General features: G+C 46.0%; 19 non-coding genes and 3 pseudogenes across 19 annotated transcripts; all 22 read left to right on the forward strand.

The window, feature by feature from the left end:
* The first annotated feature begins 94 nt into the window (after positions 1 to 94).
* Positions 95 to 285, forward strand: LOC141158090 (U2 spliceosomal RNA). Its single transcript, XR_012248128.1, has one exon. It is a non-coding gene; the product is annotated as a U2 spliceosomal RNA (small nuclear RNA).
* A 1,131-nt stretch (positions 286 to 1,416) lies between these two features.
* LOC141158091 (U2 spliceosomal RNA) lies at positions 1,417 to 1,607 on the forward strand. Its single transcript, XR_012248129.1, has one exon. It is a non-coding gene; the product is annotated as a U2 spliceosomal RNA (small nuclear RNA).
* Positions 1,608 to 2,726: 1,119 nt separating this feature from the next.
* Positions 2,727 to 2,917, forward strand: LOC141158092 (U2 spliceosomal RNA). Its single transcript, XR_012248130.1, has one exon. It is a non-coding gene; the product is annotated as a U2 spliceosomal RNA (small nuclear RNA).
* A 1,118-nt stretch (positions 2,918 to 4,035) lies between these two features.
* On the forward strand, positions 4,036 to 4,226 carry LOC141158094 (U2 spliceosomal RNA). Its single transcript, XR_012248132.1, has one exon. It is a non-coding gene; the product is annotated as a U2 spliceosomal RNA (small nuclear RNA).
* Positions 4,227 to 5,349: 1,123 nt separating this feature from the next.
* LOC141158095 (U2 spliceosomal RNA) lies at positions 5,350 to 5,540 on the forward strand. The gene has a single exon (XR_012248133.1). It is a non-coding gene; the product is annotated as a U2 spliceosomal RNA (small nuclear RNA).
* Positions 5,541 to 6,655: 1,115 nt separating this feature from the next.
* On the forward strand, positions 6,656 to 6,846 carry LOC141158096 (U2 spliceosomal RNA). Its single transcript, XR_012248134.1, has one exon. It is a non-coding gene; the product is annotated as a U2 spliceosomal RNA (small nuclear RNA).
* Positions 6,847 to 7,975: 1,129 nt separating this feature from the next.
* On the forward strand, positions 7,976 to 8,166 carry LOC141159483 (U2 spliceosomal RNA). Its single transcript, XR_012249489.1, has one exon. It is a non-coding gene; the product is annotated as a U2 spliceosomal RNA (small nuclear RNA).
* A 1,117-nt stretch (positions 8,167 to 9,283) lies between these two features.
* On the forward strand, positions 9,284 to 9,474 carry LOC141158097 (U2 spliceosomal RNA). The gene has a single exon (XR_012248135.1). It is a non-coding gene; the product is annotated as a U2 spliceosomal RNA (small nuclear RNA).
* A 1,119-nt stretch (positions 9,475 to 10,593) lies between these two features.
* LOC141159484 (U2 spliceosomal RNA) lies at positions 10,594 to 10,784 on the forward strand. The gene has a single exon (XR_012249490.1). It is a non-coding gene; the product is annotated as a U2 spliceosomal RNA (small nuclear RNA).
* Positions 10,785 to 11,899: 1,115 nt separating this feature from the next.
* On the forward strand, positions 11,900 to 12,090 carry LOC141158098 (U2 spliceosomal RNA). Its single transcript, XR_012248136.1, has one exon. It is a non-coding gene; the product is annotated as a U2 spliceosomal RNA (small nuclear RNA).
* Positions 12,091 to 13,209: 1,119 nt separating this feature from the next.
* LOC141158099 (U2 spliceosomal RNA) lies at positions 13,210 to 13,400 on the forward strand. The gene has a single exon (XR_012248137.1). It is a non-coding gene; the product is annotated as a U2 spliceosomal RNA (small nuclear RNA).
* Positions 13,401 to 14,521: 1,121 nt separating this feature from the next.
* LOC141158100 (U2 spliceosomal RNA) lies at positions 14,522 to 14,712 on the forward strand. Its single transcript, XR_012248138.1, has one exon. It is a non-coding gene; the product is annotated as a U2 spliceosomal RNA (small nuclear RNA).
* A 1,117-nt stretch (positions 14,713 to 15,829) lies between these two features.
* Positions 15,830 to 16,020, forward strand: LOC141158101 (U2 spliceosomal RNA). Its single transcript, XR_012248139.1, has one exon. It is a non-coding gene; the product is annotated as a U2 spliceosomal RNA (small nuclear RNA).
* Positions 16,021 to 17,138: 1,118 nt separating this feature from the next.
* On the forward strand, positions 17,139 to 17,230 carry LOC141160436 (U2 spliceosomal RNA; annotated as a pseudogene).
* Positions 17,231 to 18,020: 790 nt separating this feature from the next.
* Positions 18,021 to 18,203, forward strand: LOC141160194 (U2 spliceosomal RNA). Its single transcript, XR_012250151.1, has one exon. It is a non-coding gene; the product is annotated as a U2 spliceosomal RNA (small nuclear RNA).
* Positions 18,204 to 19,329: 1,126 nt separating this feature from the next.
* On the forward strand, positions 19,330 to 19,520 carry LOC141158102 (U2 spliceosomal RNA). The gene has a single exon (XR_012248140.1). It is a non-coding gene; the product is annotated as a U2 spliceosomal RNA (small nuclear RNA).
* A 1,120-nt stretch (positions 19,521 to 20,640) lies between these two features.
* Positions 20,641 to 20,831, forward strand: LOC141158103 (U2 spliceosomal RNA). Its single transcript, XR_012248141.1, has one exon. It is a non-coding gene; the product is annotated as a U2 spliceosomal RNA (small nuclear RNA).
* Positions 20,832 to 21,949: 1,118 nt separating this feature from the next.
* Positions 21,950 to 22,140, forward strand: LOC141158105 (U2 spliceosomal RNA). Its single transcript, XR_012248143.1, has one exon. It is a non-coding gene; the product is annotated as a U2 spliceosomal RNA (small nuclear RNA).
* A 1,119-nt stretch (positions 22,141 to 23,259) lies between these two features.
* On the forward strand, positions 23,260 to 23,351 carry LOC141160437 (U2 spliceosomal RNA; annotated as a pseudogene).
* A 797-nt stretch (positions 23,352 to 24,148) lies between these two features.
* On the forward strand, positions 24,149 to 24,343 carry LOC141160241 (U2 spliceosomal RNA). The gene has a single exon (XR_012250193.1). It is a non-coding gene; the product is annotated as a U2 spliceosomal RNA (small nuclear RNA).
* Positions 24,344 to 25,462: 1,119 nt separating this feature from the next.
* LOC141160438 (U2 spliceosomal RNA) lies at positions 25,463 to 25,554 on the forward strand (annotated as a pseudogene).
* Positions 25,555 to 26,351: 797 nt separating this feature from the next.
* Positions 26,352 to 26,546, forward strand: LOC141160243 (U2 spliceosomal RNA). The gene has a single exon (XR_012250194.1). It is a non-coding gene; the product is annotated as a U2 spliceosomal RNA (small nuclear RNA).
* Positions 26,547 to 26,612: the final 66 nt, after the last annotated feature.

The raw sequence follows: 26,612 nt of genomic DNA on the forward strand, positions 1-26,612 counted from the left end.
GCATGTCTTCTTAACGGGAGTCCAGGTGGCCATCTCCACAAATGGACTTTTCAGAATCCTTGGGTGGCACCGTAGTCGGAAACCAATTCTGGTTATCGCTTCTCGGCCTTTTGGCTAAGATCAAGTGTAGTATCTGTTCTTATCAGTTTAATATCTGATACGTCCCCTATCTGGGGACCATATATTAAATGGATTTTTAGAACAGGGAGATGGAAAAAGAGCTTGCTCTGTCCACTCCACGCATTGACCTGGTATTGCAGTATCTCCAGGACCGGTGCACCCCTTCTTTAATGCAGTTTCTAAAATCAGAAAGAATTGAATTCAATGCTTTTTGTTCATTTGGCTTGTTTGTCGGATTTTGGGATGGACTCTTTGGCTTTGCTTTTCTTCTCCTCATTGGATTTTTCATGTTAAAAGTTGCAGAAGCCAGATGACAAGCTCATTTTGGTTCAACTTCAGCAACTGTGCATTGCATTGCCATGTAATGTAATGCAATGCTATCTATCTAGCTCTCCCTCTATACTTCCTTTTGGATAAACAGACATATTAGGCAAGCATTTTGGAGCTTTCACCTAAATAACTACAGGTGGTGAGATAAGCTGCACAATATAATTGACCTTTCAGTATATTGTTATATTGTTGCACACACACCATCTATTTAGCAAATGCCCTTGTTATCAACAGCAGCCTTTTAAACTCACCTGAGCTAACAGGTATGTGAGCTGGTTACTCTGCTGCGCTTAAAATTTCTTTTTTGGTTTGCTACAATGCCTTTTCTGAAACGTTGTCTCCCTCTGCTGGAACACTGACTTCTTTCATTTAATGCCTGCAGACTATAAAAGAGAAACCAACCCAAAAAGTTTGGTTGATTAGTCTGTGGCATTCTTTTAAACTGTTGCTTATGGCGGTCTCTGTGAGCTTCTCAGTGACATTCAGCCATCCAGGTATCCCGCCTGCAGTAGACGGAATGTGGCAATGGAACGCTGGCTGCGCGTGTCATAATAGGCTCTGAGCCTTTATATACCTGCGCACAGCAGCAGCCACCTTCAGTCTGCTGCTGGACAGCCAGCAGCAGCAGCAGCAGCAGGAGAGGTAATTAATCAGCAACCCTCCTGCTAAGGGTAGACAGCTGCTCGTTCCACCCCCCCCCCCCCCCGCCTTAATTGGTTCTCCTCCCTTCCAACGGTGTTGAGGCGGGTGGGAACAGCCGGGGGTTGAGGGTACTGTGCTAAAAGAGGTGGAGTTATGCAGATCTAACATGCGTGGATTGCAGCAGCAGCAAGCCGAAAAGTGCAGGCATGTGAGGGATCTAGAGGTTGACAGCATGTCTTCTTAACGGGAGTCCAGGTGGCCATCTCCACAAATGGACTTTTCAGAATCCTTGGGTGGCACCGTAGTCGGAAACCAATTCTGGTTATCGCTTCTCGGCCTTTTGGCTAAGATCAAGTGTAGTATCTGTTCTTATCAGTTTAATATCTGATACGTCCCCTATCTGGGGACCATATATTAAATGGATTTTTAGAACAGGGAGATGGAAAAAGAGCTTGCTCTGTCCACTCCACGCATTGACCTGGTATTGCAGTATCTCCAGGACCGGTGCACCCCTTCTTTAATGCAGTTTCTAAAATCAGAAAGAATTGAATTCAATGCTTTTTGTTCATTTGGCTTGTTTGTCGGATTTTGGGATGGACTCTTTGGCTTTGCTTTTCTTCTCCTCATTGGATTTTTCATGTTAAAAGTTGCAGAAGCCAGATGACAAGCTCATTTTGGTTCAACTTCAGCAACTGTGCATTGCATTGCCATGTAATGAAATGCAATGCTATCTATCTAGCTCTCCCTCTATACTTCCTTTTGGATAAACAGACATATTAGGCAAGCATTTTGGAGCTTTCACCTAAATAACTACAGGTGGTGAGATAAGCTGCACAATATAATTGACCTTTCAGTATATTGTTGCACACACACCATCTATTTAGCAAATGCCCTTGTTATCAACAGCAGCCTTTTAAACTCACCTGAGCTAACAGGTATGTGAGCTGGTTACTCTGCTGCGCTTAAAATTTCTTTTTTGGTTTGCTACAATGCCTTTTCTGAAACGTTGTCTCCCTCTGCTGGAACACTGACTTCTTTCATTTAATGCCTGCAGACTATAAAAGAGAAACCAACCCAAAAAGTTTGGTTGATTAGTCTGTGGCATTCTTTTAAACTGTTGCTTATGGCGGTCTCTGTGAGCTTCTCAGTGACATTCAGCCATCCAGGTATCCCGCCTGCAGTAGACGGAATGTGGCAATGGAACGCTGGCTGCGCGTGTCATAATAGGCTCTGAGCCTTTATATACCTGCGCACAGCAGCAGCCACCTTCAGTCTGCTGCTGGACAGCCAGCAGCAGCAGCAGCAGGAGAGGTAATTAATCAGCAACCCTCCTGCTAAGGGTAGACAGCTGCTCGTTCCACCCCCCCCCCTCCCGCCTTAATTGGTTCTCCTCCCTTCCAACGGTGTTGAGGCGGGTGGGAACAGCCGGGGGTTGAGGGTACTGTGCTAAAAGAGGTGGAGTTATGCAGATCTAAAACGCGTGGATTGCAGCAGCAGCAAGCCGAAAAGTGCAGGCATGTGAGGGATCTAGAGGTTGACAGCATGTCTTCTTAACGGGAGTCCAGGTGGCCATCTCCACAAATGGACTTTTCAGAATCCTTGGGTGGCACCGTAGTCGGAAACCAATTCTGGTTATCGCTTCTCGGCCTTTTGGCTAAGATCAAGTGTAGTATCTGTTCTTATCAGTTTAATATCTGATACGTCCCCTATCTGGGGACCATATATTAAATGGATTTTTAGAACAGGGAGATGGAAAAAGAGCTTGCTCTGTCCACTCCACGCATTGACCTGGTATTGCAGTATCTCCAGGACCGGTGCACCCCTTCTTTAATGCAGTTTCTAAAATCAGAAAGAATTGAATTCAATGCTTTTTGTTCATTTGGCTTGTTTGTCGGATTTTGGGATGGACTCTTTGGCTTTGCTTTTCTTCTCCTCATTGGATTTTTCATGTTAAAAGTTGCAGAAGCCAGATGACAAGCTCATTTTGGTTCAACTTCAGCAACTGTGCATTGCATTGCCATGTAATGTAATGCAATGCTATCTATCTAGCTCTCCCTCTATACTTCCTTTTGGATAAACAGACATATTAGGCAAGCATTTTGGAGCTTTCACCTAAATAACTACAGGTGGTGAGATAAGCTGCACAATATAATTGACCTTTCAGTATATTGTTGCACACACACCATCTATTTAGCAAATGCCCTTGTTATCAACAGCAGCCTTTTAAACTCACCTGAGCTAACAGGTATGTGAGCTGGTTACTCTGCTGCGCTTAAAATTTCTTTTTTGGTTTGCTACAATGCCTTTTCTGAAACGTTGTCTCCCTCTGCTGGAACACTGACTTCTTTCATTTAATGCCTGCAGACTATAAAAGAGAAACCAACCCAAAAAGTTTGGTTGATTAGTCTGTGGCATTCTTTTAAACTGTTGCTTATGGCGGTCTCTGTGAGCTTCTCAGTGACATTCAGCCATCCAGGTATCCCGCCTGCAGTAGACGGAATGTGGCAATGGAACGCTGGCTGCGCGTGTCATAATAGGCTCTGAGCCTTTATATACCTGCGCACAGCAGCAGCCACCTTCAGTCTGCTGCTGGACAGCCAGCAGCAGCAGCAGCAGGAGAGGTAATTAATCAGCAACCCTCCTGCTAAGGGTAGACAGCTGCTCGTTCCACCCCCCCCCCCCCGCCTTAATTGGTTCTCCTCCCTTCCAACGGTGTTGAGGCGGGTGGGAACAGCCGGGGGTTGAGGGTACTGTGCTAAAAGAGGTGGAGTTATGCAGATCTAAAACGCGTGGATTGCAGCAGCAGCAAGCCGAAAAGTGCAGGCATGTGAGGGATCTAGAGGTTGACAGCATGTCTTCTTAACGGGAGTCCAGGTGGCCATCTCCACAAATGGACTTTTCAGAATCCTTGGGTGGCACCGTAGTCGGAAACCAATTCTGGTTATCGCTTCTCGGCCTTTTGGCTAAGATCAAGTGTAGTATCTGTTCTTATCAGTTTAATATCTGATACGTCCCCTATCTGGGGACCATATATTAAATGGATTTTTAGAACAGGGAGATGGAAAAAGAGCTTGCTCTGTCCACTCCACGCATTGACCTGGTATTGCAGTATCTCCAGGACCGGTGCACCCCTTCTTTAATGCAGTTTCTAAAATCAGAAAGAATTGAATTCAATGCTTTTTGTTCATTTGGCTTGTTTGTCGGATTTTGGGATGGACTCTTTGGCTTTGCTTTTCTTCTCCTCATTGGATTTTTCATGTTAAAAGTTGCAGAAGCCAGATGACAAGCTCATTTTGGTTCAACTTCAGCAACTGTGCATTGCATTGCCATGTAATGTAATGCAATGCTATCTATCTAGCTCTCCCTCTATACTTCCTTTTGGATAAACAGACATATTAGGCAAGCATTTTGGAGCTTTCACCTAAATAACTACAGGTGGTGAGATAAGCTGCACAATATAATTGACCTTTCAGTATATTGTTGCACACACACCATCTATTTAGCAAATGCCCTTGTTATCAACAGCAGCCTTTTAAACTCACCTGAGCTAACAGGTATGTGAGCTGGTTACTCTGCTGCGCTTAAAATTTCTTTTTTGGTTTGCTACAATGCCTTTTCTGAAACGTTGTCTCCCTCTGCTGGAACACTGACTTCTTTCATTTAATGCCTGCAGACTATAAAAGAGAAACCAACCCAAAAAGTTTGGTTGATTAGTCTGTGGCATTCTTTTAAACTGTTGCTTATGGCGGTCTCTGTGAGCTTCTCAGTGACATTCAGCCATCCAGGTATCCCGCCTGCAGTAGACGGAATGTGGCAATGGAACGCTGGCTGCGCGTGTCATAATAGGCTCTGAGCCTTTATATACCTGCGCACAGCAGCAGCCACCTTCAGTCTGCTGCTGGACAGCCAGCAGCAGCAGCAGCAGCAGCAGGAGAGGTAATTAATCAGCAACCCTCCTGCTAAGGGTAGACAGCTGCTCGTTCCACCCCCCCCCCCCGCCTTAATTGGTTCTCCTCCCTTCCAACGGTGTTGAGGCGGGTGGGAACAGCCGGGGGTTGAGGGTACTGTGCTAAAAGAGGTGGAGTTATGCAGATCTAAAACGCGTGGATTGCAGCAGCAGCAAGCCGAAAAGTGCAGGCATGTGAGGGATCTAGAGGTTGACAGCATGTCTTCTTAACGGGAGTCCAGGTGGCCATCTCCACAAATGGACTTTTCAGAATCCTTGGGTGGCACCGTAGTCGGAAACCAATTCTGGTTATCGCTTCTCGGCCTTTTGGCTAAGATCAAGTGTAGTATCTGTTCTTATCAGTTTAATATCTGATACGTCCCCTATCTGGGGACCATATATTAAATGGATTTTTAGAACAGGGAGATGGAAAAAGAGCTTGCTCTGTCCACTCCACGCATTGACCTGGTATTGCAGTATCTCCAGGACCGGTGCACCCCTTCTTTAATGCAGTTTCTAAAATCAGAAAGAATTGAATTCAATGCTTTTTGTTCATTTGGCTTGTTTGTCGGATTTTGGGATGGACTCTTTGGCTTTGCTTTTCTTCTCCTCATTGGATTTTTCATGTTAAAAGTTGCAGAAGCCAGATGACAAGCTCATTTTGGTTCAACTTCAGCAACTGTGCATTGCATTGCCATGTAATGTAATGCAATGCTATCTATCTAGCTCTCCCTCTATACTTCCTTTTGGATAAACAGACATATTAGGCAAGCATTTTGGAGCTTTCACCTAAATAACTACAGGTGGTGAGATAAGCTGCACAATATAATTGACCTTTCAGTATATTGTTGCACACACACCATCTATTTAGCAAATGCCCTTGTTATCAACAGCAGCCTTTTAAACTCACCTGAGCTAACAGGTATGTGAGCTGGTTACTCTGCTGCGCTTAAAATTTCTTTTTTGGTTTGCTACAATGCCTTTTCTGAAACGTTGTCTCCCTCTGCTGGAACACTGACTTCTTTCATTTAATGCCTGCAGACTATAAAAGAGAAACCAACCCAAAAAGTTTGGTTGATTAGTCTGTGGCATTCTTTTAAACTGTTGCTTATGGCGGTCTCTGTGAGCTTCTCAGTGACATTCAGCCATCCAGGTATCCCGCCTGCAGTAGACGGAATGTGGCAACGGAACGCTGGCTGCGCGTGTCATAATAGGCTCTGAGCCTTTATATACCTGCGCACAGCAGCAGCCACCTTCAGTCTGCTGCTGGACAGCCAGCAGCAGCAGCAGCAGGAGAGGTAATTAATCAGCAACCCTCCTGCTAAGGGTAGACAGCTGCTCGTTCCACCCCCCCCCCGCCTTAATTGGTTCTCCTCCCTTCCAACGGTGTTGAGGCGGGTGGGAACAGCCGGGGGTTGAGGGTACTGTGCTAAAAGAGGTGGAGTTATGCAGATCTAAAACGCGTGGATTGCAGCAGCAGCAAGCCGAAAAGTGCAGGCATGTGAGGGATCTAGAGGTTGACAGCATGTCTTCTTAACGGGAGTCCAGGTGGCCATCTCCACAAATGGACTTTTCAGAATCCTTGGGTGGCACCGTAGTCGGAAACCAATTCTGGTTATCGCTTCTCGGCCTTTTGGCTAAGATCAAGTGTAGTATCTGTTCTTATCAGTTTAATATCTGATACGTCCCCTATCTGGGGACCATATATTAAATGGATTTTTAGAACAGGGAGATGGAAAAAGAGCTTGCTCTGTCCACTCCACGCATTGACCTGGTATTGCAGTATCTCCAGGACCGGTGCACCCCTTCTTTAATGCAGTTTCTAAAATCAGAAAGAATTGAATTCAATGCTTTTTGTTCATTTGGCTTGTTTGTCGGATTTTGGGATGGACTCTTTGGCTTTGCTTTTCTTCTCCTCATTGGATTTTTCATGTTAAAAGTTGCAGAAGCCAGATGACAAGCTCATTTTGGTTCAACTTCAGCAACTGTGCATTGCATTGCCATGTAATGTAATGCAATGCTATCTATCTAGCTCTCCCTCTATACTTCCTTTTGGATAAACAGACATATTAGGCAAGCATTTTGGAGCTTTCACCTAAATAACTACAGGTGGTGAGATAAGCTGCACAATATAATTGACCTTTCAGTATATTGTTATATTGTTGCACACACACCATCTATTTAGCAAATGCCCTTGTTATCAACAGCAGCCTTTTAAACTCACCTGAGCTAACAGGTATGTGAGCTGGTTACTCTGCTGCGCTTAAAATTTCTTTTTTGGTTTGCTACAATGCCTTTTCTGAAACGTTGTCTCCCTCTGCTGGAACACTGACTTCTTTCATTTAATGCCTGCAGACTATAAAAGAGAAACCAACCCAAAAAGTTTGGTTGATTAGTCTGTGGCATTCTTTTAAACTGTTGCTTATGGCGGTCTCTGTGAGCTTCTCAGTGACATTCAGCCATCCAGGTATCCCGCCTGCAGTAGACGGAATGTGGCAATGGAACGCTGGCTGCGCGTGTCATAATAGGCTCTGAGCCTTTATATACCTGCGCACAGCAGCAGCCACCTTCAGTCTGCTGCTGGACAGCCAGCAGCAGCAGCAGCAGCAGGAGAGGTAATTAATCAGCAACCCTCCTGCTAAGGGTAGACAGCTGCTCGTTCCACCCCCCCCCCCCCGCCTTAATTGGTTCTCCTCCCTTCCAACGGTGTTGAGGCGGGTGGGAACAGCCGGGGGTTGAGGGTACTGTGCTAAAAGAGGTGGAGTTATGCAGATCTAAAACGCGTGGATTGCAGCAGCAGCAAGCCGAAAAGTGCAGGCATGTGAGGGATCTAGAGGTTGACAGCATGTCTTCTTAACGGGAGTCCAGGTGGCCATCTCCACAAATGGACTTTTCAGAATCCTTGGGTGGCACCGCAGTCGGAAACCAATTCTGGTTATCGCTTCTCGGCCTTTTGGCTAAGATCAAGTGTAGTATCTGTTCTTATCAGTTTAATATCTGATACGTCCCCTATCTGGGGACCATATATTAATTGGATTTTTAGAACAGGGAGATGGAAAAAGAGCTTGCTCTGTCCACTCCACGCATTGACCTGGTATTGCAGTATCTCCAGGACCGGTGCACCCCTTCTTTAATGCAGTTTCTAAAATCAGAAAGAATTGAATTCAATGCTTTTTGTTCATTTGGCTTGTTTGTCGGATTTTGGGATGGACTCTTTGGCTTTGCTTTTCTTCTCCTCATTGGATTTTTCATGTTAAAAGTTGCAGAAGCCAGATGACAAGCTCATTTTGATTCAACTTCAGCAACTGTGCATTGCATTGCCATGTAATGTAATGCAATGCTATCTATCTAGCTCTCCCTCTATACTTCCTTTTGGATAAACAGACATATTAGGCAAGCATTTTGGAGCTTTCACCTAAATAACTACAGGTGGTGAGATAAGCTGCACAATATAATTGACCTTTCAGTATATTGTTGCACACACACCATCTATTTAGCAAATGCCCTTGTTATCAACAGCAGCCTTTTAAACTCACCTGAGCTAACAGGTATGTGAGCTGGTTACTCTGCTGCGCTTAAAATTTCTTTTTTGGTTTGCTACAATGCCTTTTCTGAAACGTTGTCTCCCTCTGCTGGAACACTGACTTCTTTCATTTAATGCCTGCAGACTATAAAAGAGAAACCAACCCAAAAAGTTTGGTTGATTAGTCTGTGGCATTCTTTTAAACTGTTGCTTATGGCGGTCTCTGTGAGCTTCTCAGTGACATTCAGCCATCCAGGTATCCCGCCTGCAGTAGACGGAATGTGGCAATGGAACGCTGGCTGCGCGTGTCATAATAGGCTCTGAGCCTTTATATACCTGCGCACAGCAGCAGCCACCTTCAGTCTGCTGCTGGACAGCCAGCAGCAGCAGCAGCAGGAGAGGTAATTAATTAGCAACCCTCCTGCTAAGGGTAGACAGCTGCTCGTTCCACCCCCCCCCCCCGCCTTAATTGGTTCTCCTCCCTTCCAACGGTGTTGAGGCGGGTGGGAACAGCCGGGGGTTGAGGGTACTGTGCTAAAAGAGGTGGAGTTATGCAGATCTAAAACGCGTGGATTGCAGCAGCAGCAAGCCGAAAAGTGCAGGCATGTGAGGGATCTAGAGGTTGACAGCATGTCTTCTTAACGGGAGTCCAGGTGGCCATCTCCACAAATGGACTTTTCAGAATCCTTGGGTGGCACCGTAGTCGGAAACCAATTCTGGTTATCGCTTCTCGGCCTTTTGGCTAAGATCAAGTGTAGTATCTGTTCTTATCAGTTTAATATCTGATACGTCCCCTATCTGGGGACCATATATTAAATGGATTTTTAGAACAGGGAGATGGAAAAAGAGCTTGCTCTGTCCACTCCACGCATTGACCTGGTATTGCAGTATCTCCAGGACCGGTGCACCCCTTCTTTAATGCAGTTTCTAAAATCAGAAAGAATTGAATTCAATGCTTTTTGTTCATTTGGCTTGTTTGTCGGATTTTGGGATGGACTCTTTGGCTTTGCTTTTCTTCTCCTCATTGGATTTTTCATGTTAAAAGTTGCAGAAGCCAGATGACAAGCTCATTTTGGTTCAACTTCAGCAACTGTGCATTGCATTGCCATGTAATGTAATGCAATGCTATCTATCTAGCTCTCCCTCTATACTTCCTTTTGGATAAACAGACATATTAGGCAAGCATTTTGGAGCTTTCACCTAAATAACTACAGGTGGTGAGATAAGCTGCACAATATAATTGACCTTTCAGTATATTGTTGCACACACACCATCTATTTAGCAAATGCCCTTGTTATCAACAGCAGCCTTTTAAACTCACCTGAGCTAACAGGTATGTGAGCTGGTTACTCTGCTGCGCTTAAAATTTCTTTTTTGGTTTGCTACAATGCCTTTTCTGAAACGTTGTCTCCCTCTGCTGGAACACTGACTTCTTTCATTTAATGCCTGCAGACTATAAAAGAGAAACCAACCCAAAAAGTTTGGTTGATTAGTCTGTGGCATTCTTTTAAACTGTTGCTTATGGCGGTCTCTGTGAGCTTCTCAGTGACATTCAGCCATCCAGGTATCCCGCCTGCAGTAGACGGAATGTGGCAATGGAACGCTGGCTGCGCGTGTCATAATAGGCTCTGAGCCTTTATATACCTGCGCACAGCAGCAGCCACCTTCAGTCTGCTGCTGGACAGCCAGCAGCAGCAGCAGCAGGAGAGGTAATTAATCAGCAACCCTCCTGCTAAGGGTAGACAGCTGCTCGTTCCACCCCCCCCCCCCCCGCCTTAATTGGTTCTCCTCCCTTCCAACGGTGTTGAGGCGGGTGGGAACAGCCGGGGGTTGAGGGTACTGTGCTAAAAGAGGTGGAGTTATGCAGATCTAAAACGCGTGGATTGCAGCAGCAGCAAGCCGAAAAGTGCAGGCATGTGAGGGATCTAGAGGTTGACAGCATGTCTTCTTAACGGGAGTCCAGGTGGCCATCTCCACAAATGGACTTTTCAGAATCCTTGGGTGGCACCGCAGTCGGAAACCAATTCTGGTTATCGCTTCTCGGCCTTTTGGCTAAGATCAAGTGTAGTATCTGTTCTTATCAGTTTAATATCTGATACGTCCCCTATCTGGGGACCATATATTAATTGGATTTTTAGAACAGGGAGATGGAAAAAGAGCTTGCTCTGTCCACTCCACGCATTGACCTGGTATTGCAGTATCTCCAGGACCGGTGCACCCCTTCTTTAATGCAGTTTCTAAAATCAGAAAGAATTGAATTCAATGCTTTTTGTTCATTTGGCTTGTTTGTCGGATTTTGGGATGGACTCTTTGGCTTTGCTTTTCTTCTCCTCATTGGATTTTTCATGTTAAAAGTTGCAAAAGCCAGATGACAAGCTCATTTTGATTCAACTTCAGCAACTGTGCATTGCATTGCCATGTAATGTAATGCAATGCTATCTATCTAGCTCTCCCTCTATACTTCCTTTTGGATAAACAGACATATTAGGCAAGCATTTTGGAGCTTTCACCTAAATAACTACAGGTGGTGAGATAAGCTGCACAATATAATTGACCTTTCAGTATATTGTTGCACACACACCATCTATTTAGCAAATGCCCTTGTTATCAACAGCAGCCTTTTAAACTCACCTGAGCTAACAGGTATGTGAGCTGGTTACTCTGCTGCGCTTAAAATTTCTTTTTTGGTTTGCTACAATGCCTTTTCTGAAACGTTGTCTCCCTCTGCTGGAACACTGACTTCTTTCATTTAATGCCTGCAGACTATAAAAGAGAAACCAACCCAAAAAGTTTGGTTGATTAGTCTGTGGCATTCTTTTAAACTGTTGCTTATGGCGGTCTCTGTGAGCTTCTCAGTGACATTCAGCCATCCAGGTATCCCGCCTGCAGTAGACGGAATGTGGCAATGGAACGCTGGCTGCGCGTGTCATAATAGGCTCTGAGTCTTTATATACCTGCGCACAGCAGCAGCCACCTTCAGTCTGCTGCTGGACAGCCAGCAGCAGCAGCAGCAGGAGAGGTAATTAATTAGCAACCCTCCTGCTAAGGGTAGACAGCTGCTCGTTCCACCCCCCCCCCGCCTTAATTGGTTCTCCTCCCTTCCAACGGTGTTGAGGCGGGTGGGAACAGCCGGGGGTTGAGGGTACTGTGCTAAAAGAGGTGGAGTTATGCAGATCTAAAACGCGTGGATTGCAGCAGCAGCAAGCCGAAAAGTGCAGGCATGTGAGGGATCTAGAGGTTGACAGCATGTCTTCTTAACGGGAGTCCAGGTGGCCATCTCCACAAATGGACTTTTCAGAATCCTTCGGTGGCACCGTAGTCGGAAACCAATTCTGGTTATCGCTTCTCGGCCTTTTGGCTAAGATCAAGTGTAGTATCTGTTCTTATCAGTTTAATATCTGATACGTCCCCTATCTGGGGACCATATATTAAATGGATTTTTAGAACAGGGAGATGGAAAAAGAGCTTGCTCTGTCCACTCCACGCATTGACCTGGTATTGCAGTATCTCCAGGACCGGTGCACCCCTTCTTTAATGCAGTTTCTAAAATCAGAAAGAATTGAATTCAATGCTTTTTGTTCATTTGGCTTGTTTGTCGGATCTTGGGATGGACTCTTTGGCTTTGCTTTTCTTCTCCTCATTGGACTTTTCATGTTAAAAGTTGCAGAAGCCAGATGACAAGCTCATTTTGGTTCAACTTCAGCAACTGTGCATTGCATTGCCATGTAATGTAATGCAATGCTATCTATCTAGCTCTCCCTCTATACTTCCTTTTGGATAAACAGACATATTAGGCAAGCATTTTGGAGCTTTCACCTAAATAACTACAGGTGGTGAGATAAGCTGCACAATATAATTGACCTTTCAGTATATTGTTGCACACACACCATCTATTTAGCAAATGCCCTTGTTATCAACAGCAGCCTTTTAAACTCACCTGAGCTAACAAGTATGTGAGCTGGTTACTCTGCTGCGCTTAAAATTTCTTTTTTGGTTTGCTACAATGCCTTTTCTGAAACGTTGTCTCCCTCTGCTGGAACACTGACTTCTTTCATTTAATGCCTGCAGACTATAAAAGAGAAACCAACCCAAAAAGTTTGGTTGATTAGTCTGTGGCATTCTTTTAAACTGTTGCTTATGGCGGTCTCTGTGAGCTTCTCAGTGACATTCAGCCATTCAGGTATCCCGCCTGCAGTAGACGGAATGTGGCAATGGAACGCTGGCTGCGCGTGTCATAATAGGCTCTGAGCCTTTATATACCTGCGCACAGCAGCAGCCACCTTCAGTCTGCTGCTGGACAGCCAGCAGCAGCAGCAGCAGCAGGAGAGGTAATTAATCAGCAACCCTCCTGCTAAGGGTAGACAGCTGCTCGTTCCACCCCCCCCCCCGCCTTAATTGGTTCTCCTCCCTTCCAACGGTGTTGAGGCGGGTGGGAACAGCCGGGGGTTGAGGGTACTGTGCTAAAAGAGGTGGAGTTATGCAGATCTAAAACGCGTGGATTGCAGCAGCAGCAAGCCGAAAAGTGCAGGCATGTGAGGGATCTAGAGGTTGACAGCATGTCTTCTTAACGGGAGTCCAGGTGGCCATCTCCACAAATGGACTTTTCAGAATCCTTGGGTGGCACCGTAGTCGGAAACCAATTCTGGTTATCGCTTCTCGGCCTTTTGGCTAAGATCAAGTGTAGTATCTGTTCTTATCAGTTTAATATCTGATACGTCCCCTATCTGGGGACCATATATTAAATGGATTTTTAGAACAGGGAGATGGAAAAAGAGCTTGCTCTGTCCACTCCACGCATTGACCTGGTATTGCAGTATCTCCAGGACCGGTGCACCCCTTCTTTAATGCAGTTTCTAAAATCAGAAAGAATTGAATTCAATGCTTTTTGTTCATTTGGCTTGTTTGTCAGATTTTGGGATGGACTCTTTGGCTTTGCTTTTCTTCTCCTCATTGGATTTTTCATGTTAAAAGTTGCAGAAGCCAGATGACAAGCTCATTTTGGTTCAACTTCAGCAACTGTGCATTGCATTGCCATGTAATGTAATGCAATGCTATCTATCTAGCTCTCCCTCTATACTTCCTTTTGGATAAACAGACATATTAGGCAAGCATTTTGGAGCTTTCACCTAAATAACTACAGGTGGTGAGATAAGCTGCACAATATAATTGACCTTTCAGTATATTGTTGCACACACACCATCTATTTAGCAAATGCCCTTGTTATCAACAGCAGCCTTTTAAACTCACCTGAGCTAACAGGTATGTGAGCTGGTTACGCTGCTGCGCTTAAAATTTCTTTTTTGGTTTGCTACAATGCCTTTTCTGAAACGTTGTCTCCCTCTGCTGGAACACTGACTTCTTTCATTTAATGCCTGCAGACTATAAAAGAGAAACCAACCCAAAAAGTTTGGTTGATTACTCTGTGGCATTCTTTTAAACTGTTGCTTATGGCGGTCTCTGTGAGCTTCTCAGTGACATTCAGCCATCCAGGTATCCCGCCTGCAGTAGACGGAATGTGGCAATGGAACGCTGGCTGCGCGTGTCATAATAGGCTCTGAGCCTTTATATACCTGCGCACAGCAGCAGCCACCTTCAGTCTGCTGCTGGACAGCCAGCAGCAGCAGCAGCAGCAGGAGAGGTAATTAATCAGCAACCCTCCTGCTAAGGGTAGACAGCTGCTCGTTCCACCCCCCCCCCCCCGCCTTAATTGGTTCTCCTCCCTTCCAACGGTGTTGAGGCGGGTGGGAACAGCCGGGGGTTGAGGGTACTGTGCTAAAAGAGGTGGAGTTATGCAGATCTAAAACGCGTGGATTGCAGCAGCAGCAAGCCGAAAAGTGCAGGCATGTGAGGGATCTAGAGGTTGACAGCATGTCTTCTTAACGGGAGTCCAGGTGGCCATCTCCACAAATGGACTTTTCAGAATCCTTGGGTGGCACCGTAGTCGGAAACCAATTCTGGTTATCGCTTCTCGGCCTTTTGGCTAAGATCAAGTGTAGTATCTGTTCTTATCAGTTTAATATCTGATACGTCCCCTATCTGGGGACCATATATTAAATGGATTTTTAGAACAGGGAGATGGAAAAAGAGCTTGCTCTGTCCACTCCACGCATTGACCTGGTATTGCAGTATCTCCAGGACCGGTGCACCCCTTCTTTAATGCAGTTTCTAAAATCAGAAAGAATTGAATTCAATGCTTTTTGTTCATTTGGCTTGTTTGTCGGATTTTGGGATGGACTCTTTGGCTTTGCTTTTCTTCTCCTCATTGGATTTTTCATGTTAAAAGTTGCAGAAGCCAGATGACAAGCTCATTTTGGTTCAACTTCAGCAACTGTGCATTGCATTGCCATGTAATGTAATGCAATGCTATCTATCTAGCTCTCCCTCTATACTTCCTTTTGGATAAACAGACATATTAGGCAAGCATTTTGGAGCTTTCACCTAAATAACTACAGGTGGTGAGATAAGCTGCACAATATAATTGACCTTTCAGTATATTGTTGCACACACACCATCTATTTAGCAAATGCCCTTGTTATCAACAGCAGCCTTTTAAACTCACCTGAGCTAACAGGTATGTGAGCTGGTTACTCTGCTGCGCTTAAAATTTCTTTTTTGGTTTGCTACAATGCCTTTTCTGAAACGTTGTCTCCCTCTGCTGGAACACTGACTTCTTTCATTTAATGCCTGCAGACTATAAAAGAGAAACCAACCCAAAAAGTTTGGTTGATTAGTCTGTGGCATTCTTTTAAACTGTTGCTTATGGCGGTCTCTGTGAGCTTCTCAGTGACATTCAGCCATCCAGGTATCCCGCCTGCAGTAGACGGAATGTGGCAATGGAACGCTGGCTGCGCGTGTCATAATAGGCTCTGAGCCTTTATATACCTGCGCACAGCAGCAGCCACCTTCAGTCTGCTGCTGGACAGCCAGCAGCAGCAGCAGCAGCAGGAGAGGTAATTAATCAGCAACCCTCCTGCTAAGGGTAGACAGCTGCTCGTTCCACCCCCCCCCGCCTTAATTGGTTCTCCTCCCTTCCAACGGTGTTGAGGCGGGTGGGAACAGCCGGGGGTTGAGGGTACTGTGCTAAAAGAGGTGGAGTTATGCAGATCTAAAACGCGTGGATTGCAGCAGCAGCAAGCCGAAAAGTGCAGGCATGTGAGGGATCTAGAGGTTGACAGCATGTCTTCTTAACGGGAGTCCAGGTGGCCATCTCCACAAATGGACTTTTCAGAATCCTTGGGTGGCACCGTAGTCGGAAACCAATTCTGGTTATCGCTTCTCGGCCTTTTGGCTAAGATCAAGTGTAGTATCTGTTCTTATCAGTTTAATATCTGATACGTCCCCTATCTGGGGACCATATATTAAATGGATTTTTAGAACAGGGAGATGGAAAAAGAGCTTGCTCTGTCCACTCCACGCATTGACCTGGTATTGCAGTATCTCCAGGACCGGTGCACCCCTTCTTTAATGCAGTTTCTAAAATCAGAAAGAATTGAATTCAATGCTTTTTGTTCATTTGGCTTGTTTGTCGGATTTTGGGATGGACTCTTTGGCTTTGCTTTTCTTCTCCTCATTGGATTTTTCATGTTAAAAGTTGCAGAAGCCAGATGACAAGCTCATTTTGGTTCAACTTCAGCAACTGTGCATTGCATTGCCATGTAATGTAATGCAATGCTATCTATCTAGCTCTCCCTCTATACTTCCTTTTGGATAAACAGACATATTAGGCAAGCATTTTGGAGCTTTCACCTAAATAACTACAGGTGGTGAGATAAGCTGCACAATATAATTGACCTTTCAGTATATTGTTGCACACACACCATCTATTTAGCAAATGCCCTTGTTATCAACAGCAGCCTTTTAAACTCACCTGAGCTAACAGGTATGTGAGCTGGTTACTCTGCTGCGCTTAAAATTTCTTTTTTGGTTTGCTACAATGCCTTTTCTGAAACGTTGTCTCCCTCTGCTGGAACACTGACTTCTTTCATTTAATGCCTGCAGACTATAAAAGAGAAACCAACCCAAAAAGTTTGGTTGATTAGTCTGTGGCATTCTTTTAAACTGTTGCTTATGGCGGTCTCTGTGAGCTTCTCAGTGACATTCAGCCATCCAGGTATCCCGCCTGCAGTAGACGGAATGTGGCAATGGAACGCTGGCTGCGCGTGTCATAATAGGCTCTGAGCCTTTATATACCTGCGCACAGCAGCAGCCACCTTCAGTCTGCTGCTGGACAGCCAGCAGCAGCAGCAGCAGCAGGAGAGGTAATTAATCAGCAACCCTCCTGCTAAGGGTAGACAGCTGCTCGTTCCACCCCCCCCCCGCCTTAATTGGTTCTCCTCCCTTCCAACGGTGTTGAGGCGGGTGGGAACAGCCGGGGGTTGAGGGTACTGTGCTAAAAGAGGTGGAGTTATGCAGATCTAAAACGCGTGGATTGCAGCAGCAGCAAGCCGAAAAGTGCAGGCATGTGAGGGATCTAGAGGTTGACAGCATGTCTTCTTAACGGGAGTCCAGGTGGCCATCTCCACAAATGGACTTTTCAGAATCCTTGGGTGGCACCGTAGTCGGAAACCAATTCTGGTTATCGCTTCTCGGCCTTTTGGCTAAGATCAAGTGTAGTATCTTTCGAAAAGGCGGTTTTGGATGTTGGCCGCCCTAGTAGATTGATACATTATGCACACTGGGGTTTAGGCGCTTGTTAGTATGCCAGGTGGCTAATATAGTCATCTGGTGGAAAGCATGGCCCCCCAGGATCGACGCCATTGGGCCGGGGAAGATCGAAAGCCCGAAGTGTGAAGTGCCCCAGGAGTGGTGACCCTGGGGTGCCTTAACTCACTGGGATTGGGAACCCCACTTGAGTTTATGGCACATTTGCACAAGCACTTCAAATTTTCTTTCTTCGCACACACCCTTATTCCGGGCCTTCTGGCCTTAGGATGGGGAATTTTTCAATTCCCGGTCGAAGGTCCGGGCAGTATTATACTGTGAAACCTTCACTATTTATTTAATTTCTTTGTCACTGTGTGTCCACTTATTCACGTGTGTCACGTCCTACTAGGACTTTGTCGGGATGCGGTTCCCTTACGGGTTCCTCTCTTGGCAGGTCTAGGGGGGGAGTGTGTGGCCATCAGGTTCCGCTCCCCCCTGAACCCCCCCTGGCTCTCCTCTTTTGGGAGGAGAGCTTTGTTGGCTCCCCTCTTCCGGGAGGGGAGCACAGTCTTTGGCTCCCAGTGCCTTGCTCGGGTGAGAACTCGGGCAGGTGCTGGGGGTAAGATTGGGTCGCCTCTGGCTTCGGCTGGAGGTGGCTTTTTGTCCCTGTTCCTCGCTGTGGCCTTTTGGCTCGGAGGGACGGGGAATGGTTTGGGGGACCCTTCTCCTTTTGGAGAGGGTTTCAAGAAGACCAGCATCCTAGTGCACTTTTTTTGTGGCACTTGTCACTATTTTAAGCGCACTCGGGTTTTGTACACGAATTCGGGCTTTCGATAAAAAAAAAAATCTGTTCTTATAAGTTTAATATCTGATACGTCCCCTATCTGGGGACCATATATTAAATGGATTTTTAGAACAGGGAGATGGAAAAAGAGCTTGCTCTGTCCACTCCACGCATTGACCTGGTATTGCAGTATCTCCAGGACCGGTGCACCCCTTCTTTAATGCAGTTTCTAAAATCAGAAAGAATTGAATTCAATGCTTTTTGTTCATTTGGCTTGTTTGTCGGATTTTGGGATGGACTCTTTGGCTTTGCTTTTCTTCTCCTCATTGGATTTTTCATGTTAAAAGTTGCAGAAGCCAGATGACAAGCTCATTTTGGTTCAACTTCAGCAACTGTGCATTGCATTGCCATGTAATGTAATGCAATGCTATCTATCTAGCTCTCCCTCTATACTTCCTTTTGGATAAACAGACATATTAGGCAAGCATTTTGGAGCTTTCACCTAAATAACTACAGGTGGTGAGATAAGCTGCACAATATAATTGACCTTTCAGTATATTGTTGCACACACACCATCTATTTAGCAAATGCCCTTGTTACCAACAGCAGCCTTTTAAACTCACCTGAGCTAACAGGTATGTGAGCTGGTTACTCTGCTGCGCTTAAAATTTCTTTTTTGGTTTGCTACAATGCCTTTTCTGAAACGTTGTCTCCCTCTGCTGGAACACTGACTTCTTTCATTTAATGCCTGCAGACTATAAAAGAGAAACCAACCCAAAAAGTTTGGTTGATTAGTCTGTGGCATTCTTTTAAACTGTTGCTTATGGCGGTCTCTGTGAGCTTCTCAGTGACATTCAGCCATCCAGGTATCCCGCCTGCAGTAGACGGAATGTGGCAATGGAACGCTGGCTGCGCGTGTCATAATAGGCTCTGAGCCTTTATATACCTGCGCACAGCAGCAGCCACCTTCAGTCTGCTGCTGGACAGCCAGCAGCAGCAGCAGCAGCAGCAGGAGAGGTAATTAATCAGCAACCCTCCTGCTAAGGGTAGACAGCTGCTCGTTCCACCCCCCCCCCCCTCCTCCTTAATTGGTTCTCCTCCCTTCCAACGGTGTTGAGGCGGGTGGGAACAGCCGGGGGTTGAGGGTACTGTGCTAAAAGAGGTGGATTTATGCAGATCTAAAACGCGTGGATTGCAGCAGCAGCAAGCCGAAAAGTGCAGGCATGTGAGGGATCTAGAGGTTGACAGCATGTCTTCTTAACGGGAGTCCAGGTGGCCATCTCCACAAATGGACTTTTCAGAATCCTTGGGTGGCACCGTAGTCGGAAACCAATTCTGGTTATCGCTTCTCGGCCTTTTGGCTAAGATCAAGTGTAGTATCTGTTCTTATCAGTTTAATATCTGATACGTCCCCTATCTGGGGACCATATATTAAATGGATTTTTAGAACAGGGAGATGGAAAAAGAGCTTGCTCTGTCCACTCCACGCATTGACCTGGTATTGCAGTATCTCCAGGACCGGTGCACCCCTTCTTTAATGCAGTTTCTAAAATCAGAAAGAATTGAATTCAATGCTTTTTGTTCATTTGGCTTGTTTGTCGGATTTTGGGATGGACTCTTTGGCTTTGCTTTTCTTCTCCTCATTGGATTTTTCATGTTAAAAGTTGCAGAAGCCAGATGACAAGCTCATTTTGGTTCAACTTCAGCAACTGTGCATTGCATTGCCATGTAATGTAATGCAATGCTATCTATCTAGCTCTCCCTCTATACTTCCTTTTGGATAAACAGACATATTAGGCAAGCATTTTGGAGCTTTCACCTAAATAACTACAGGTGGTGAGATAAGCTGCACAATATAATTGACCTTTCAGTATATTGTTGCACACACACCATCTATTTAGCAAATGCCCTTGTTATCAACAGCAGCCTTTTAAACTCACCTGAGCTAACAGGTATGGGAGCTGGTTACTCTGCTGCGCTTAAAATTTTTTTTTTGGTTTGCTACAATGCCTTTTCTGAAACGTTGTCTCCCTCTGCTGGAACACTGACTTCTTTCATTTAATGCCTGCAGACTATAAAAGAGAAACCAACCCAAAAAGTTTGGTTGATTAGTCTGTGGCATTCTTTTAAACTGTTGCTTATGGCGGTCTCTGTGAGCTTCTCAGTGACATTCAGCCATCCAGGTATCCCGCCTGCAGTAGACGGAATGTGGCAATGGAACGCTGGCTGCGCGTGTCATAATAGGCTCTGAGCCTTTATATACCTGCGCACAGCAGCAGCCACCTTCAGTCTGCTGCTGGACAGCCAGCAGCAGCAGCAGCAGCAGGAGAGGTAATTAATCAGCAACCCTCCTGCTAAGGGTAGACAGCTGCTCGTTCCACCCCCCCCCCCCGCCTTAATTGGTTCTCCTCCCTTCCAACGGTGTTGAGGCGGGTGGGAACAGCCGGGGGTTGAGGGTACTGTGCTAAAAGAGGTGGAGTTATGCTGATCTAAAACGCGTGGATTGCAGCAGCAGCAAGCCGAAAAGTGCAGGCATGTGAGGGATCTAGAGGTTGACAGCATGTCTTCTTAACGGGAGTCCAGGTGGCCATCTCCACAAATGGACTTTTCAGAATCCTTGGGTGGCACCGTAGTCGGAAACCAATTCTGGTTATCGCTTCTCGGCCTTTTGGCTAAGATCAAGTGTAGTATCTGTTCTTATCAGTTTAATATCTGATACGTCCCCTATCTGGGGACCATATATTAAATGGATTTTTAGAACAGGGAGATGGAAAAAGAGCTTGCTCTGTCCACTCCACGCATTGACCTGGTATTGCAGTATCTCCAGGACCGGTGCACCCCTTCTTTAATGCAGTTTCTAAAATCAGAAAGAATTGAATTCAATGCTTTTTGTTCATTTGGCTTGTTTGTCGGATTTTGGGATGGACTCTTTGGCTTTGCTTTTCTTCTCCTCATTGGATTTTTCATGTTAAAAGTTGCAGAAGCCAGATGACAAGCTCATTTTGGTTCAACTTCAGCAACTGTGCATTGCATTGCCATGTAATGTAATGCAATGCTATCTATCTAGCTCTCCCTCTATACTTCCTTTTGGATAAACAGACATATTAGGCAAGCATTTTGGAGCTTTCACCTAAATAACTACAGGTGGTGAGATAAGCTGCACAATATAATTGACCTTTCAGTATATTGTTGCACACACACCATCTATTTAGCAAATGCCCTTGTTATCAACAGCAGCCTTTTAAACTCACCTGAGCTAACAGGTATGTGAGCTGGTTACTCTGCTGCGCTTAAAATTTCTTTTTTGGTTTGCTACAATGCCTTTTCTGAAACGTTGTCTCCCTCTGCTGGAACACTGACTTCTTTCATTTAATGCCTGCAGACTATAAAAGAGAAACCAACCCAAAAAGTTTGGTTGATTAGTCTGTGGCATTCTTTTAAACTGTTGCTTATGGCGGTCTCTGTGAGCTTCTCAGTGACATTCAGCCATCCAGGTATCCCGCCTGCAGTAGACGGAATGTGGCAATGGAACGCTGGCTGCGCATGTCATAATAGGCTCTGAGCCTTTATATACCTGCGCACAGCAGCAGCCACCTTCAGTCTGCTGCTGGACAGCCAGCAGCAGCAGCAGCAGCAGGAGAGGTAATTAATCAGCAACCCTCCTGCTAAGGGTAGACAGCTGCTCGTTCCACCCCCCCCCCGCCTTAATTGGTTCTCCTCCCTTCCAACGGTGTTGAGGCGGGTGGGAACAGCCGGGGGTTGAGGGTACTGTGCTAAAAGAGGTGGAGTTATGCAGATCTAAAACGCGTGGATTGCAGCAGCAGCAAGCCGAAAAGTGCAGGCATGTGAGGGATCTAGAGGTTGACAGCATGTCTTCTTAACGGGAGTCCAGGTGGCCATCTCCACAAATGGACTTTTCAGAATCCTTGGGTGGCACCGTAGTCGGAAACCAATTCTGGTTATCGCTTCTCGGCCTTTTGGCTAAGATCAAGTGTAGTATCTGTTCTTATCAGTTTAATATCTGATACGTCCCCTATCTGGGGACCATATATTAAATGGATTTTTAGAACAGGGAGATGGAAAAAGAGCTTGCTCTGTCCACTCCACGCATTGACCTGGTATTGCAGTATCTCCAGGACCGGTGCACCCCTTCTTTAATGCAGTTTCTAAAATCAGAAAGAATTGAATTCAATGCTTTTTGTTCATTTGGCTTGTTTGTCGGATTTTGGGATGGACTCTTTGGCTTTGCTTTTCTTCTCCTCATTGGATTTTTCATGTTAAAAGTTGCAGAAGCCAGATGACAAGCTCATTTTGGTTCAACTTCAGCAACTGTGCATTGCATTGCCATGTAATGTAATGCAATGCTATCTATCTAGCTCTCCCTCTATACTTCCTTTTGGATAAACAGACATATTAGGCAAGCATTTTGGAGCTTTCACCTAAATAACTATAGGTGGTGAGATAAGCTGCACAATATAATTGACCTTTCAGTATATTGTTGCACACACACCATCTATTTAGCAAATGCCCTTGTTATCAACAGCAGCCTTTTAAACTCACCTGAGCTAACAGGTATGTGAGCTGGTTACTCTGCTGCGCTTAAAATTTCTTTTTTGGTTTGCTACAATGCCTTTTCTGAAACGTTGTCTCCCTCTGCTGGAACACTGACTTCTTTCATTTAATGCCTGCAGACTATAAAAGAGAAACCAACCCAAAAAGTTTGGTTGATTAGTCTGTGGCATTCTTTTAAACTGTTGCTTATGGCGGTCTCTGTGAGCTTCTCAGTGACATTCAGCCATCCAGGTATCCCGCCTGCAGTAGACGGAATGTGGCAATGGAACGCTGGCTGCGCGTGTCATAATAGGCTCTGAGCCTTTATATACCTGCGCACAGCAGCAGCCACCTTCATTCTGCTGCTAGACAGCCAGCAGCAGCAGCAGCATCAGGAGAGGTAATTAATCAGCAACCCTCCTGCTAAGGGTAGACAGCTGCTCGTTCCACCCCCCCCCCCGCCTTAATTGGTTCTCCTCCCTTCCAACGGTGTTGAGGCGGGTGGGAACAGCCGGGGGTTGAGGGTACTGTGCTAAAAGAGGTGGAGTTATGCAGATCTAAAACGCGTGGATTGCAGCAGCAGCAAGCCGAAAAGTGCAGGCATGTGAGGGATCTAGAGGTTGACAGCATGTCTTCTTAACGGGAGTCCAGGTGGCCATCTCCACAAATGGACTTTTCAGAATCCTTGGGTGGCACCGTAGTCGGAAACCAATTCTGGTTATCGCTTCTCGGCCTTTTGGCTAAGATCAAGTGTAGTATCTTTCGAAAAGGCGGTTTTGGATGTTGGCCGCCCTAGTAGATTGATACATTATGCACACTGGGGTTTAGGCGCTTGTTAGTACGCCAGGTGGCTAATATAGTCATCTGGTGGAAAGCATGGCCCCCCAGGATCGACGCCATTGGGCCGGGGAAGATCGAAAGCCCGAAGTGTGAAGTGCCCCAGGAGTGGTGACCCTGGGGTGCCTTAACTCACTGGGATTGGGAACCCCACTTGAGTTTATGGCACATTTGCACAAGCACTTCAAATTTTCTTTCTTCGCACACACCCTTATTCCGGGCCTTCTGGCCTTAGGATGGGGAATTTTTCAATTCCCGGTCGAAGGTCCGGGCAGTATTATACTGTGAAACCTTCACTATTTATTTAATTTCTTTGTCAATGTGTGTCCACTTATTCACGTGTGTCACGTCCTACTAGGATTTTGTCGGGATGCGGTTCCCTTACGGGTTCCTCTCTTGGCAGGTCTAGGGGGGGAGTGTGTGGCCATCAGGTTCCGCTCCCCCCTGAACCCCCCCTGGCTCTCCTCTTTTGGGAGGAGAGCGTTGTTGGCTCCCCTCTTCCGGGAGGGGAGCACAGTCTTTGGCTCCCAGTGCCTTGCTCGGGTGAGAACTCGGGCAGGTGCAGGGGGTAAGATTGGGTCGCCTCTGGCTTCGGCTGGAGGTGGCTTTTTGTCCCTGTTCCTCGCTGTGGCCTTTTGGCTCGGAGGGACGGGGAATGGTTTGGGGGACGCTTCTCCTTTTGGAGAGGGTTTCAAGAAGACCAGCATCCTAGTGCACTTTTTTTGTGGCACTTGTCACTTTTTTAAGCGCACTCGGGTTTTGTACACGAATTCGGGCTTTCGATAGAAAAAAAAAAAAGCAAAAAGAAAAAAAATCTGTTCTTATCAGTTTAATATCTGATACGTCCCCTATCTGGGGACCATATATTAAATGGATTTTTAGAACAGGGAGATGGAAAAAGAGCTTGCTCTGTCCACTCCACGCATTGACCTGGTATTGCAGTATCTCCAGGACCGGTGCACCCCTTCTTTAATGCAGTTTCTAAAATCAGAAAGAATTGAATTCAATGCTTTTTGTTCATTTGGCTTGTTTGTCGGATTTTGGGATGGACTCTTTGGCTTTGCTTTTCTTCTCCTCATTGGATTTTTCATGTTAAAAGTTGCAGAAGCCAGATGACAAGCTCATTTTGGTTCAACTTCAGCAACTGTGCATTGCATTGCCATGTAATGTAATGCAATTCTATCTATCTAGCTCTCCCTCTATACTTCCTTTTGGATAAACAGACATATTAGGCAAGCATTTTGGAGCTTTCACCTAAATAACTACAGGTGGTGAGATAAGCTGCACAATATAATTGACCTTTCAGTATATTGTTGCACACACACCATCTATTTAGCAAATGCCCTTGTTATCAACAGCAGCCTTTTAAACTCACCTGAGCTAACAGGTATGTGAGCTGGTTACTCTGCTGCGCTTAAAATTTCTTTTTTGGTTTGCTACAATGCCTTTTCTGAAACGTTGTCTCCCTCTGCTGGAACACTGACTTCTTTCATTTAATGCCTGCAGACTATAAAAGAGAAACCAACCCAAAAAGTTTGGTTGATTAGTCTGTGGCATTCTTTTAAACTGTTGCTTATGGCGGTCTCTGTGAGCTTCTCAGTGACATTCAGCCATCCAGGTATCCCGCCTGCAGTAGACGGAATGTGGCAATGGAACGCTGGCTGCGCGTGTCATAATAGGCTCTGAGCCTTTATATACCTGCGCACAGCAGCAGCCACCTTCAGTCTGCTGCTGGACAGCCAGCAGCAGCAGCAGCAGCAGGAGAGGTAATTAATCAGCAACCCTCCTGCTAAGGGTAGACAGCTGCTCGTTCCACCCCCCCCCCCGCCTTAATTGGTTCTCCTCCCTTCCAACGGTGTTGAGGCGGGTGGGAACAGCCGGGGGTTGAGGGTACTGTGCTAAAAGAGGTGGAGTTATGCAGATCTAAAACGCGTGGATTGCAGCAGCAGCAAGCCGAAAAGTGCAGGCATGTGAGGGATCTAGAGGTTGACAGCATGTCTTCTTAACGGGAGTCCAGGTGGCCATCTCCACAAATGAACTTTTCAGAATCCTTGGGTGGCACCGTAGTCGGAAACCAATTCTGGTTATCGCTTCTCGGCCTTTTGGCTAAGATCAAGTGTAGTATCTTTCGAAAAGGCGGTTTTGGATGTTGGCCGCCCTAGTAGATTGATACATTATGCACACTGGGGTTTAGGCGCTTGTTAGTACGCCAGGTGGCTAATATAGTCATCTGGTGGAAAGCATGGCCCCCCAGGATCGACGCCATTGGGCCGGGGAAGATCGAAAGCCCGAAGTGTGAAGTGCCCCAGGAGTGGTGACCCTGGGGTGCCTTAACTCACTGGGATTGGGAACCCCACTTGAGTTTATGGCACATTTGCACAAGCACTTCAAATTTTCTTTCTTCGCACACACCCTTATTCCGGGCCTTCTGGCCTTAGGATGGGGAATTTTTCAATTCCCGGTCGAAGGTCCGGGCAGTATTATACTGTGAAACCTTCACTATTTATTTAATTTCTTTGTCACTGTGTGTCCACTTATTCACGTGTGTCACGTCCTACTAGGATTTTGTCGGGATGCGGTTCCCTTACGGGTTCCTCTCTTGGCAGGTCTAGGGGGGGAGTGTGTGGCCATCAGGTTCCGCTCCCCCCTGAACCCCCCCTGGCTCTCCTCTTTTGGGAGGAGAGCGTTGTTGGCTCCCCTCTTCCGGGAGGGGAGCACAGTCTTTGGCTCCCAGTGCCTTGCTCGGGTGAGAACTCGGGCAGGTGCAGGGGGTAAGATTGGGTCGCCTCTGGCTTCGGCTGGAGGTGGCTTTTTGTCCCTGTTCCTCGCTGTGGCCTTTTGGCTCGGAGGGACGGGGAATGGTTTGGGGGACCCTTCTCCTTTTGGAGAGGGTTTCAAGAAGACCAGCATCCTAGTGCACTTTTTTTGTGGCACTTGTCACTTTTTTAAGCGCACTCGGGTTTTGTACACGAATTCGGGCTTTCGATAGAAAAAAAAAAAAGCAAAAAGAAAAAAAATCTGTTCTTATCAGTTTAATATCTGATACGTCCCCTATCTGGGGACCATATATTAAATGGATTTTTAGAACAGGGAGATGGAAAAAGAGCTTGCTCTGTCCACTCCACGCATTGACCTGGTATTGCAGTATCTCCAGGACCGGTGCACCCCTTCTTTAATGCAGTTTCTAAAATCAGAAAGAATTGAATTCAATGCTTTTTGTTCATTTGGCTTGTTTG

Source organism: Phyllobates terribilis, unplaced genomic scaffold (genome assembly GCF_046119375.1).
Source record: "Phyllobates terribilis strain yellow unplaced genomic scaffold, ASM4611937v1 Scaffold_8__6_contigs__length_399053987, whole genome shotgun sequence".
In the NCBI taxonomy this organism is placed as follows: domain Eukaryota; kingdom Metazoa; phylum Chordata; class Amphibia; order Anura; family Dendrobatidae; genus Phyllobates; species Phyllobates terribilis.